This window comes from Diabrotica undecimpunctata, chromosome 9 (assembly GCF_040954645.1).
Source record: "Diabrotica undecimpunctata isolate CICGRU chromosome 9, icDiaUnde3, whole genome shotgun sequence".
In the NCBI taxonomy this organism is placed as follows: domain Eukaryota; kingdom Metazoa; phylum Arthropoda; class Insecta; order Coleoptera; family Chrysomelidae; genus Diabrotica; species Diabrotica undecimpunctata.
Genome location: NC_092811.1, coordinates 34,457,005 through 34,469,322, shown reverse-complemented (window position 1 = coordinate 34,469,322; position 12,318 = coordinate 34,457,005). Strand labels below are relative to the sequence as shown.

General features: G+C 33.0%; 1 protein-coding gene across 2 annotated transcripts in view; it reads right to left on the bottom strand.

The window, feature by feature from the left end:
• The window catches only part of LOC140449818 (dynein axonemal heavy chain 1-like), a 1,063,244-nt gene that overhangs the window by 976,340 nt on the left and 74,586 nt on the right, over window positions 1-12,318 (bottom strand). The gene's annotated exons all lie outside the window — the stretch shown is intronic.

Genomic DNA, 12,318 nt, shown 5'->3' with positions numbered 1-12,318 from the left:
CCTGAGACGTCTCATGTCTCCCTAAATAGCGTTTTATAGAATAATATGACTCCCTAGTAACACACGACGTCCTATGGACGTCCAATATACGTCCAGTTTTGTTCCGGACGTCCCTGGACGTAAAATGGACGTACGAAGTGGGACCTACTTTGGGTGGATTAAATATGGACGTTCTCTGGACGTCCGTTCTCGGACGTGTCCTGGACGTCCGAACTCGGACGTTTTCTGGACGTCCGACATTTACCAATTATGGGATCAAATAGCAAATATTTCAATAAATAAAAAATTATTTACGTTAATAAAATAATTAAAAGCGAAAAGGTTAAATCATGATTAATTAAAAATTGTATAGTTTAATATATCCAAAACATGTTTTTGTTTTTAGGTAAATTGTAAAAATCTTTTATTTCTAGATAATTCGTTACAATTATTTTATTATTATAGTTATCACGATGATATAGGTTTGCTAATTCTAATAAGTAAAAATATGATTTTTATTAACAAGATGAATCTTGAAATCATCTTTAAAAAGATGAACAAGTGGTGGTATATACTCTGGCTGGGCAAAGTAATGAATGGTGATTATATTTTATATTAATTGTCATTGTCATGTCATACCTATTTAAACAAATGGCACAGTTTAATTATGATATTATTAATGCTTAAAAGAAGAATAAAAGAATTCTATTTAAGCAGTATAAAACGCAAATGGTGTGTATTAGCAACTTTTTTGATGCTTGCTTTCATGGGCGCCCATATATCAAAATCCAGGGGGGGGCAAGTCAAGTCAAATTTTTATTTTGATCCATACAACTTAATAAAAACTAAAATAGCCGATTGCAAAAATGCAAAAATATAAACATGATTTACAAACAGTAAAGAAATACCAGAAAAGTAAAAGTAATCATAAACAAAAAATTATTAATAACATATTTTATGGTATGACTTTATACATACAAATTTTATTATACAAAATTTTTTATGTAGGAATAAAAAAATCAGTTTTAAGCAAGGATGTTAAAAAATAGTAATTAAAAAAGCAGGTACTCTGAGATACGAAATGCAACACAAGCAATAGTGTAGTTTAAATAATATGTAAGTAACATAATATCTGAATTGAAAAATTTCTTTTACTAGGAAATTAAAACAAATATTCAAAACTATACTACGTTGAAAGGGTTAGGGTAGGGTGTACACCCTTCTACTACCATGCTTAGCCGAAATTGCATAAATAGTTAAATGTGTGCAATCTTCAAATACTTCACTGGGTGCCAACTTATTTATATTTGACATTAAAAATTTGTACTATGTTGTAAACAATTCAAGAAATTTAATTAAAAATTTATTTGTTATAATTTATTATAAAAAATTAACATTTTTTTTCAGTTAGTATTGTATGTATTATAATTTATTAAAACGAATAATTTCCCAATAGAATCTAAAATGGTAAAATGTTAAACCCAACAAAACGTAAAAAGTAAACTTGATATTAAAGGCTAGTGCTCTGTATCTTGTGAAAATAAAAACTGAAGGTTTCTGGGCTTTTGTCCAAACTCATCTATTACTTTTTTAATAAAATTATTTCGATTGTTTTCTATTTTATTTCTATGATTGATTTTTTCCAATAATAGAGCCACAATGATGCCTGTTCTTTTAGATTAGTAATTTTGTATAAATTATTTATGATTTCTATTATTTTGGCGAGGTCTTCTTCAGTTAATTTTATTATGTTTTTGGGATGCAAGTTATACAATAACATACCAGGATTATTGTCTTCTGAAAATCTGACACCAAGAGAACTAATTAAAGAATCTAGGTACGGAATAACTAATGACACTCTAAAAAGTCTTCAGCGGAATTAACCGCATGGTTTGACCGTTGTGTTTGCTTTCTAGGAGCGATTCGTGGTTTTTCAAGGGTAATACTTAGAGATTCGGCATCATTTTTTTCAAAAATTATTTTAAAAGTTGTTTCCGCTTCTTGTCTGTGCTTTGTTATCATATCAAGAAATAACTGTATATGATTTTTAACTGCCAGCATATCTATTGATTTAGTTTGTAAAATGTTTACTATGGGTTCTAAGAAAGAAGAATATTTGGAAATCAAATTTAGGGAAATTATAAAAGTGGAATCAGATGTGGCACATGAAAGCTGCTGTGCTCTTGATCTTGTTGAGCAATTAAATTTGTTATCTGCTATTATTGTTTCTAAAGCATTTTTGATTTCAATAAAATTTTCTAAAAATATTCGAATAGATTTGTATTTTGATGACCAGCGAGTTTCGGATAACAAAGGCATGTTTGGTGCTAATCGCCGTCTCAAAGTACTATCACGAAAAAATTTGATGACATCTTTAATAATTCCCACAAAATTCTGAATTTCTCTAACAGTATTTAAATCATTAACAACCAGATTTAATTTGTGAGGCACAATGAAAAAATAATGTTTTGGGATGTTTTTCTCTAATTATTTTTTGAACACCACCCTCTTGACCAGCCATAGTCGCGCATCCATCAAATCCCAACCCCACCAATTTTTCCACATTTAAATCAATTTTTGAAAGAAATGTTAAAATTTCAAGTGCTATTGATTTAGCATTTAATAGATAGTTGTTCGACTCCAGATATATCTGCAGTCTCATCGGCAAGCAAGGAAAATGCGATTGTGTTTGGATGGTTTATTTTTTCTCATGGTTTATTATTAGCTCATTTTGAACTCTATGTGAAGTATATGTTTTGGTGTATATATATATATATATATATATATTATGGTAGGTAGCTACATTCGAGGCATTGTTAAGGAAGTATCTACCGCATTTCTCGGTATTTCGCTAGATTAGGTTCCGGTTGTTTGCTGTTTTGAGGTATTGTTGCAAGTTTCTCGGCACAATATGCGTAAATAATGTATTTTTTTAAATATACTTCCATACATACTGATTTTTTAAATAATATTACTAATGATAGGGGGGGGGGGAACTGCCCCCTCTTGCCCCCCACCTATGGGCGCCCATGCTTGCTTTGGTTATAGTATATCGTTAAAGGTTTGATACCATTTGCTAGATTACTTCCGAGTTTGGTTTTAATTTTATTACAAAAAGGTAAGTGTATTTTTTCCTAAAATTAGTTATGTTTGAAAGAATACGATTTGTTTCTAAACGTCATCAACAAAGGATGGTTACGAAAAACGTAGATAATATTGTTGAAAATATTAATAACCCCGATATTCCATCTTCTTCAAACCTTTCTTCGGAATCCCTAACTGATCAATTTGATGAGAGTTTCAGTTCAAATAGTTCAGGTTACAATACTTCCGATTTAAACTTTTTATTAACATGTTATGTACCTAAAATAATCCAAATTACCACGTGGACGACCATTCTGGTAATCATTTACAAAGCTCTTCTTTCAATGAAACTGAAGAAGGGTCTAAATATGGTTGTAATGAGAATTCTGGAGAAACTTATCGAGATGTTTGTAATTTTTCCAATATAATTTATGCAATTAGACTTTGTCCTTTAATACTAGGTGATTTATTAAAAATTCATAAAGAAATTCCTGATCTTTCTCCTTTGCCTTCAGATACCAGAATCCTTCTTGCTTCACCCAGAGAACAAATACTCTGATCCAAATGATTCAAATTTCAAAGGTATTTTTATCTTTGCAAAAAAACAATGTTATAGAAATGTGTGTAAATTTTGATGAAATCCCAATAAAAAAAAGTTTTAGTAGTCATTTTTATGTAGTAGTTTTTGTAATTTGTTTATATTATTATATCCTATAATTGTCGATTTAATAGGCATTTACCATGGTTATGAGAAACCAAAATTTGCGAATGAATGTTTGATTGATTTTGTAACAGAGGCTATTTTTTAATAGATAGTTTAAGATAAAATAATTAAGCATGGATGATCAAGTTTGTGGGGTAGTTAGATTACTGTTACATGTTGATTTATATTCTACGATAATGAGCTTTCCAAAATTGGTGAGAAGACCATAAACGAATTTGTTAGGAGAAGCCTTAAGAAGCTGATCTGCAATAAAATTCAAGGAAAATATAGTTGGCTAGGGAAAAAGCAATATAAAGCTTTTGAAGACACACATATAGCTCTGATTTTAAAAGGTTTGTAACTTCTAAACATAAATCAAGTTAAGGTACATTTAAGAATTTACACTATCGCTTAAGTGGCCACATACAGCCGATGAAGCATATCGTTAACTGTGTCTTATATGTAATTTAGATGGCAAATTTACCAACTCAAAAATGTTCAGGTCTGGCTATGAGATTGCTTTAAGAACTACAGCTAGCTATATGAGATGAAGATTTTATTGTTTGTTGGCTGTATATTTTATTTATACACTGTTATTTTTGTTTTTTAAGTATCAAAGTGTAATTACTGCTCATTTGGTCATTAGAAATAAATACCAATGGTTTGGTTGGTATTTTTCTAGTTCAGGTGAGATTCATTAAAACTACAGCACTTAAAATTCATGTGTTTAATTTTACGCCTTTAAATGATGAGTTATTCACAATAAGCAAAGTATAATGAACTTCATCTGAAATTAGTTTGTTCAATTTATGAATGTACATTAATTTTGTTTTCAGATGCTGCTTGGAAAAACTCCAAAGCCAGCATTGCCATGGGGAAGAAAATTGAAACTTGATAATTAAATATCTGAGGAGATCTAAAGAGAGGGCAGATAAAATTTAATTTGCATGTTGCATTAGCAAATATGATAATTTTGTAATGGTTAAGTTCCATATTAAGTATTGATCTTTTTCATACTTATGATTTCAACTTTAAAACTCAGCAAATGACTTGTCTACTTTTAATTGCCTACTACACAATTATAAGGGAAATCAGAAGGAAAGGATAATGGAAGTTGAATTGTTCTGTTTTTAGTGAGCCACAGTTTCAACGATTTTGCCAATTTCTTTAGCAGTATTCACAATCCTTCTTTCTCCTGTGTAGACAAGTATAGTCAAAGATCCCATATCAGTCACAGCCATATTCACTCTTTAACTATTAAAATTTGTGACATTCTAGCATGCTTACAGTGTCTTAATACCAATAAAGGTCTATATCCAAACGGAATATCTTAACTTATTTTTAAGAAATTGTGCATTCTTTTTATGTAGGCCTCTATGGCTTATTTTTAATATATCTCTGACTGAGGGTCACTTTTCATCACAATTTATTTATTGATTTTATCCTTAACTCATTGATTTCTAATTATCGTTCCATTATAATTCTTTCTGCTATTCCTAAAATTTTCGAGGCTTTACTGATTGATTTTTTGACAGTAAATCTGAAGAATCAACTTCATACTGGTCAGCAAGGTTTACTGCCTAGTCGTTCAACTTCTACTAATTTACACTGATTATGTTATAATTGCATTAAAAAACATTTTTTATGTCGATTAGATTTATACAACTTGTCAGAGTCAGAATTCACATTTCCATGTTCGTTACCGCAGAACTAATTATGGTTCAAGTATAGGTATGGTCTGAATCTTCTGTATCAATAGCTTTAGGTACTATTTGAAGCACTAAAGTGCAAAATGATACTTTTTATAAATGTGTACTTATTTAATTTTTTCATGTTATTTCATTTTTATCTGTAATTTTATGTATATTTCTATAATGTTGCATTTTTGTATAATTTTGACAGTGAATTTGTTCCATTTCATTCCATTTATTATTAATAAATAAATATAAATATATGTAATAATAAATGTAAGGTCCTTTAAACATGTATGTTTTATTACTCAAAATGATTTTATATTCCTATAATGTTGCATTTTTGTATAACTTTGACAGTGGATTTGTCCCGTTTGTTAATAATAAATAAATGTAATAATAAATGTAAGTTCCATTAAACATGTACGTTTTATTTCTCAAAATACATTCCTAATATGCACAGGATGACGCCACTTTTAGTACTTTATGCAATGGCGCTTACGTCTAATTTACATCCTTAGCGCTAAAATAGACGTCCGAAAACATCACAAAAGTCCATCTAGGAAGTCCTCCGGAGGTATTATGGACGTTGGATTAAGGTCCAATTAACGTCCCGGTACGTCCATTTTACGTCCGCTCGGGACGTAAAATGGACGTTCGGCGCAGCGACATTCGGACCAATATAGGACGTTAAATGGACGTACTTGGGACCAAAGCGGACGTTCGAGGCATGTCCTTAAAGTCCGTGAGGGACGTGCTATGGACGTACGTGTGCTATTAGGGCTTAACATTCTGATTAAGCACTTGATTCACTGGATTACAGGTATTTTTAAATGATTAATGCCCAAATTCACCAGTTTCCGTTAAAATTTAACTGATAGTTTTAGATGTCATTTGATGATTAATGTGTTTGTTAAGTAGTCGTTAATTTTCAACGGAAACTGGTGCAAAATGAACACCGTTTTTGGTTAAAAAAGACAGAACGAGGAATTTCTCCTCCTGCCGTTATGAAAACTGCAGTAGAGCAAGTTCTTCGGGGAGCAAAATTACGCGCAATTGCAAGAAAATATGATATCCATAATCAAACGGTTAACAGATATGTGCAAAAAAGGAAATTACATGCCCCTGATGACAAAATTCCGTATTCACCTGATTTTAAAACTGTGTTAGTCTTTATTCATAAAGAAGAGGCTATTTTATCATATTATCTAATCTGTGCTTGGACCACCATGTGCACCTCAACTTGCATTTCAATTTGCGACAACCAACCATGAAAAATATCCTAAAACATGGGATCTTAAATCCATTGCTGGCTTTGATTGGGGTTTGCTGGGATTTAGACATCGCCTCCATGAGTTATCGCTAGGGACTCCAGAGTCAACCAGTTTGTTACCTCGTTTTTTAATAATTTGCTATCGGTACTAAACCGAGAAAGTTTGAACTTCATCAGATCTAGAACATTGATGAATCAAGGCTTACAACCTTACATAAACCACTCAAAGTTCTGGCAGCGAGGGCTGTTAAATAAGTTGAAACGTTACGTCTGCTGAACTAGGCATATTGGTAACTGTCTGTTGTGGTATTAGTGCTGTAAGTGCATTTTTCATCTTTCCAAGAGTGAATTTTAAGGACTATATGTTAAGTGGTGGTTTTCCAGGAAGTGCTGGTGTTGCTTATCCCAGTGGATGGATTTCTTTTAAAAACTTTGTTGTTTTCTTGGACCACTTTATAAAATATACTCGTTGTTCAATGAAAAATAGTGTTGCTGCTAATGGATTGAGTACCTCAAGAAAGCAAAAGAAAATGGAATTGTGATGCTTACGTTATCACCACACTGCAGCCCTTGGACGTATTGGTTTACATCCCCTTTAAAAATTATCATAATTCTCAATATACATCATGGATAGTTTTAAATTCAGGTCAAACCTTGACCATTTACAACATGGCTGCTTTAGCTAGTCAAGCGTTCGAATTAGGTTTCACACCCAAGAATATTGTATTTGGTTTTTTGGTGACCAGCTTTACCCTTCCAATCATGATGTGTTTACTGAAATTGATTTTGTCTAGCGCAGTAACCGATCAGCTACTGAAAACATCAAATACAATTCTAGATGATACATCATCTTCACCGAAAACCGGCGTGCACGAGGAAATTTCGAATCCTGTGAATATTCTAGAGTATCGTGGCAGCCGTAGCTCAGTGGCTATGTTACTGGCTTAACAAGCTGGAGGGCCCGAGTTCGTATCCCGGCACCGACAAAATTTTCAATTTCTAATTTAACTGAGCTGCCACCATGCTTCGGAGGGCACGTAAAAGCCGTCTGTCCCGGCTAAGAAAATAGTCGTTAAGTCATGTTAGGGGCGCTTGTGCGACCTGAAAACCCTAACACTAGACCTTAGCCAGAAGGTTACACGAACTTTACTTCTAGAGTGTAAAGCCTCAACGTCAAAAGCCCGAACAATGTCAACACTAAACAATATTTTGTAAGTCCAGAAATTTTGCGACCGCTTCCAAAGGTAGGTCCACGAAAGCGTATTACAAAGCGAAAATGTGGTTCTTTAAGGATTCTTACCGACAAGAAAAAGACGCTATAGAGGCTGAAGAAATTGCTCGAAAGATAAAAAGGTTGTTCCATTGAAACACGGAAATCTTTTTTCAAACAAACAGATATCTTTACAAAAACTTCCACCAGCAAGTCTACCAGAATCTTCTTTGTGGATAAAAGAGGAAGGAAACGAGTTAGGTGGAAGCAGCGAAGATATTTCAGATGATGAAAGCTACGAAAGAGAAATGCTTCAAATTAAAGCTCTTGTGTATGTCAAGACCCTTTAAGTAAGAGAATTCGTTTTACTTAAATTTAACTCAAAGACTTCAACTGTGCTTTATGTTGGTCTGGTATAAACATTATGTTGTATTTACTTTATATACCGACGACGTACTTTGTATTGCTTCACGTGCATGATGATCAGCTTTTTCATCACCCAGCAAATAAGATGGGATTCAAATAAAACTAACTTGGTAAGCTGTTTTGCTTCGTTTAGAATAGTGTTTCCCAAAGTGGGGGTGGCGACGGGTCGCCATGAGGTACTAGGGGGGTCGCCGAACATTTTCAAAATAAGACAAAAGCACCACTTTGTTAGATCATATATTTTTATTTTAACAACGCCGTAAATAGAAATTAACAATTAATTATCAGACGAAATATAAAACTAAATATTAAAGTCCGTAAAAATAAAAGAGTAAAACAAAGTCAAATATTATAATCTAATGAGAGCTATGCGCATATTTCTGTGAAACTAATCTTTCAAATCTAGGCTGTGTATTTGAGACACACACAATTATATCATTTTCAACTACGAGACGATTTCTAACTCTTGTTTTAATGGCAGTCATAGACGAGAAACTTAACTCACACAAATATGATGTTACAAATGGAACCAAACATTTTCCATCTTCACTCGCCAACTGGGGTTACTCCTGCATCTTTTCGGTCCAAAATTGGTCCGAGTTCTGGGAAAAAAATTGGAGCTTCAACATTCCATCACTTGATATTTCAATAATTTTTTCTTTCTTGTTTATTGGTTTTCAACATGCTGAAAGGAATCGGCTAAAAACGGATTTAGTATCCATCTGCAACTGTCCTAACTGTTTTGAATTTCTTCGGGGAAATAGTCACAGAGCTGTTGTTTTAAATTGAGCAAAGTAACATGCATGTCAGCAAAAACTTGTTCAAAATTTGTAGCACTGTAATTGGATACATTTTCCATAATTTCCTGAAGGCACTGGAATGAATCGAGTTGTATTTTGCCAAGTGAGGTCGACCATAAATCGATTTTTCTTAGAAACGCCTTAATTTTATCTGTGGCTTTAATTATATTAATGTCGCGACCTTGTAAATTACTATTCAAAATATTCAATTGCTCGAAAATATCAGCAAGGAAACCTAGTTTCAGAAGCCAAATAGGATCGGAAAATTGATTTTCATATGGGGACTTCTCATCTTTCAAATACATTAAAAGCTCTGCTCTTAAGTGAAATACTCTTTTTAAAACGTTGCCCGTTGAAAGCCACCTTACTTCGGTGTAATAGAGTAGATTTTCAAATAAAGCACCCATGTCTTCGCAAATTTTTCTAAAAATACGGGTCTGCAAAGCTTTTCCTTTAATGGAATTTACAACTTTAATGATGGTTTTCATAACACAGTCCATTTCAGGAGGTAAAGCTTTGGACGCAAGAGCTTCTCGATGTAAAAAACAATGTCTCCATTTGGCATTAGGCATTATTTCTTGTAATTTGACGCCAAGACCAGATTTATGTCCTGTCATAGCTTTAGCGCCATCTGTGCATATAGCAATACATTTACCCCAGTCAATATCATATTTACTTGTACGTTTCACAAAAGTATCGAGTAAACATTTTCCAGTGGTATTGGTCTCCAATGGGGAACAAAATAAAATATCTTCTTGAATGCCATTATTTGTATCATATCTTATAAACGTAATGAATTGGGCACAGTTAGATATATCTGTGGATTCGTCCATTTGAAGAGAGAAGTACGTGCATTTATTAAGATTTTCCACAACTTGCGCTTGAATATCTTCTGCCATATCACTAATTCTTTGGATAGTATTATTTGACAGAGGTATTGTATTTAATTTTGCAGCCTCTCTTTCCCCACACATTATATGTACCATTTCAAGAGCTGCTGGAAAAATCAGATTTTCAGCAATTGTGTGCGGATTACTAGTTTTGGCAACACAATAAGCAACTTTATAATTTGCTAATAATGCTTTTTCATTAGTAGTGGCTGCCAACGGAAAACTGTCTTGCTGTTTGTGAAGGACGTTTAGCTTTCTTTCAAAGAATTCTACGGGCTTGTCTTTTTTATCTGGATGTTTGCTATTTAAATGTCAAAGTAACTTTGATGGCTTCATGCTTTCTTTTGACAAGACTTGTCCACAAATAACACATTGTGGTTTATTGGAAATAACGGTAAAACCATATTTAAGATATTTATCAATGTAGAATCTGTTTTTCTTTTTATTGCTGCTACTGCCACTTTCACATGTAGATGGTTCTGCACTTCTTTTTAAAAACTTATCCATAATTTATAATTTATCGTAGACGTAAATACGTAAACGGGAATACGTAAGTCGTAAAATATTTACTCATTACTCAACACCGCTTTCGCCACCATAGGCTGTTTGGATTCGAACTGAGGTTTCGTTGCGCATCGCCGCTTATATAAAGCCAGAACGAGGCTACGAGAACGTTTCAGAGTGCCATCTAGTAGCGAGCGCTTTCGCGATTATCATGGAAGAGTTTTGCGATGTAGACACAAGCTAATATGTCGCGGTGTACAATGTGCAGTCGACTTCTTATTATTTATTTTTATTGTAAATGCTATTCTGCCAGAAGTACCTACTACTAATTACTAGTGGGACAGATCGCAATCATTAAAATAATTTTATTAAAATAAAATAATTGTTTTTGATTTAAACTTACAACAGTAAAGTAAAATTAAATTTGAGAAACCATCAGATAATTGTAAATTAGGCACGCTATTTCTGTAAAATAATATTGAATAAATGAGTGGGGGAAATTGGCGGGTCGCGAACAAATTGTTTAGCAAAAAGGAGTCGCGGTTTAAATAAGTTTGGGAATCTCTGGTTTAGAAGATGTAACTGTTGAATTATATAGCGTTACTTGTAATATGAAATTATTTGTATACAGCTGGCTTATTGTATGTAATGATCTCAGAAAATTAGTAATTATCACAGCTTTAGTGATTTCGTTACTTATATTAAAAGTTGGAGCACATTGTATAGGAGTATGGTCCAGCTTGGAGATAGAGCTTTAGTTTCATCGAACAATTTTGAAAATTGAATACTATGAGACAATATGAGATAGGTAAGTACCTTCGACAATATGAGATAGGTAAAGAGAGAGAGGTAGGAATAAGTATAAAGAAAAGAAAGTTGGAATACTTGGGTCACGTTATGAGACATAATAAATATAGAGTACTACAACTGATCATTCAAGGGAAAATAGACAGCAGAAGGGGTCCAGGGAGGAGAAGACACTCGTGGCTCCAAAACTTGCGGCAATGGTTCGGATTGTCATCTGCTGAACTATTCAGATCTGCCGTAAACAAAGTCAGAATAGCCATGTTGATTGCCAACGTTCGGAACGGACAAGGCACATGAAGAAGAAGTACCTTCGAAATAGGGGGATATTACTTAATCTGTTGAATGATTGAAGCGTAAGCTAACGAAAGATATGTTCATCTAAATTTTAAGGTGATTGGCCCGTTAAACATTGCAGACTTTCAATTATGCTAGTACTAAAAGTCCCTGTAGCTATTCTTAATGCTATATTTTGTATAATTTCGAGTTCATAAACTACTTTTTTCTTTGTAAAAAAGTAAAGAATTAATCCATAATCAAGTTTTAATCTTGATCTCCAATTGTTGGTACACAAACTTCGCATTTCATTAAGACCAATTTGGCAATATTTAATTCATTCCTAAAAATTCTATATGCTCAACATACTTTAAACTATTTCCAAACATTCGCAAATCTGAATTTGCCCCTATTTTGAGAATAATATACACTTTGTCTCGGTTATAAAGAATTGTATTCCCACATATTTAGACCAATTCTCTAGGAGGTTTAATGCACATTGCAGGTTTTTTTGCTTTAACAAATTGAAATAGATGTGTTAATATTTTGTTCATTACAATCAGAAAAAGGGTTGCGCTGATAATGGATACTTGAGGAGTTCCATTTACTTGGTATTTTGTGCTCCATTTAATATCATGTACGCGATCTTCTTATAGCTAATTCCCAGCAGCGATTCTT